Source organism: Pseudoliparis swirei, chromosome 9 (assembly GCF_029220125.1).
Source record: "Pseudoliparis swirei isolate HS2019 ecotype Mariana Trench chromosome 9, NWPU_hadal_v1, whole genome shotgun sequence".
NCBI lineage: Eukaryota > Metazoa > Chordata > Actinopteri > Perciformes > Liparidae > Pseudoliparis > Pseudoliparis swirei.
In genome coordinates, this window is record NC_079396.1 from 4,823,490 (window position 1) to 4,825,208 (window position 1,719).

Sequence of the window (1,719 nt, forward strand, 5' to 3'; positions counted from 1 at the left end):
GTACATGTACACTGTGCTTGGGTGCTGAGCATGTCTATCTTTTGTACTTGAATTCTCTGCACAGTGTTTTTATGGATGATTCCTGAGCGTTGCTGTTGTAACATACTGTAAAGTACCCGTGAAATAATCCTATATGGGACATATTTTGTGCGTGAGCCGTTTTGCATCGAAGGCCTTTGAGACCAAAATAAAAGTAGTTTGATGAATGCATTTGCCTCCTCAGCGTGGGATTGTCAGACATGTGGCTGAGCCGCCTTCACGCCTCTCCGTCCGGCCTTCGCTCCACGCTTTCTTTTCTCTTCTTCCTCTCTCCACGAGACGCAGACGGATAAATGGGAACGCAGATTTATTAGCAGCCGGCAACAGACAGGTGTTCGCTGATGACTCCTCTCCTCCTCCTCCTCTCCAGGCTAAACAAATGGCTTCAGGCGACGGCTTTTATATTCCATCGCCTTCTCTTCCTCCGTCGCCCTTTCGTCAACCTTTCTTTCACCTTGTTTTTTGTTCTTCTTTTTCTTCTTCATATTTTTCTTTATGTACACACTATCCCTCCCCCTCCCTTTTCATCCTCTCTTGTCTTGTGATTGCGGTGCGTTCCTCTGCCGTGGCCTGCAGGAGGAGTGAGTTAGTACTTGTCAGCGAGCGCAGGTATGCGCCGCGGACGGCGAGGAGGAAGGAGACGCTCGCGTCCCGCGGGCTGCGAAGCAACGCTTCAAAATCAGCCTCACGTTTTTTATTATTATCGGGCATTCATGATGAAGAGGCTGAGCGGAAACGCATCGATATTTTAGGGTGACGATCCTAAAAAATCCCCGGTGGTGTCAATCAAACGTGACCCGTGCTTTTTTTTTGTTGACCTCATCTGAAATGAGTTAATTGTTGTAATTTAGATCCTATATTTGATCCCATCCCAAATATTTTTTGATTGCAAAAGGAATAATTGCAAAAAAACGTGTCTCTCTCTCTCTCTCTCTCGCCTGTAATGACCTATTTCTTTTTTTTTCCTCCAACAAAAAAGGGGGGACGATGAGACGTCCACCGCCGCGGAGTAATGTCCCGGGGTAACCTCCCTCCCTCCCCCCCCCCCATCCCCCCATCCCTCTTTCCCCTCCGTTGTCCCTGTTCGGGTTTGATGAGTGAACGTAGAGAGAGGAAGAGATGAGACAGCATGCCGGAGCAGCTTTTTTGTTTTGTTTGTCACCAACCCGGTTTGTTGTTTAGCGAAAGCTGCACACACACACACACACACACACACACACATAGCCAGAGGCATTTCAAGCGGTGGATCTGCAAATGTGCACTTTTGCATTGCTTGTTAGTCTTTGTGCTGTTTGTGAATGCAAAACTCACACGTTCAAACAACAAAGTATGCGGACCGCGCGCGCACACACACACACACACACGCGCCAGGCTTTTTGCTGACAAAGTGCACATGCAGATTGTGCACACTCCCACCGAGGAGCAGCAACATTCTGTCCTCTCCCGAGTCCGTCGGCTGCCTCCGTGTCTGTGTGTCTTTCTGGCTGGAAGCAGGTGCTGAAATGAGACACTAAATAACTATTAGAGTTAGAGGAAGGGCGAGAGAGGGGGAGGAGAATGAGGGAAAATGAGAGAGCACTTCCCCAACAGTAGCAGGGAGGGAGGGAGGGAAAAGGAGAGAGAGAGAGAGAGAGAGAGAGAGGAAGAGCAGAGGAAGAGCAGAGGAGCTTAGAGAGGGGA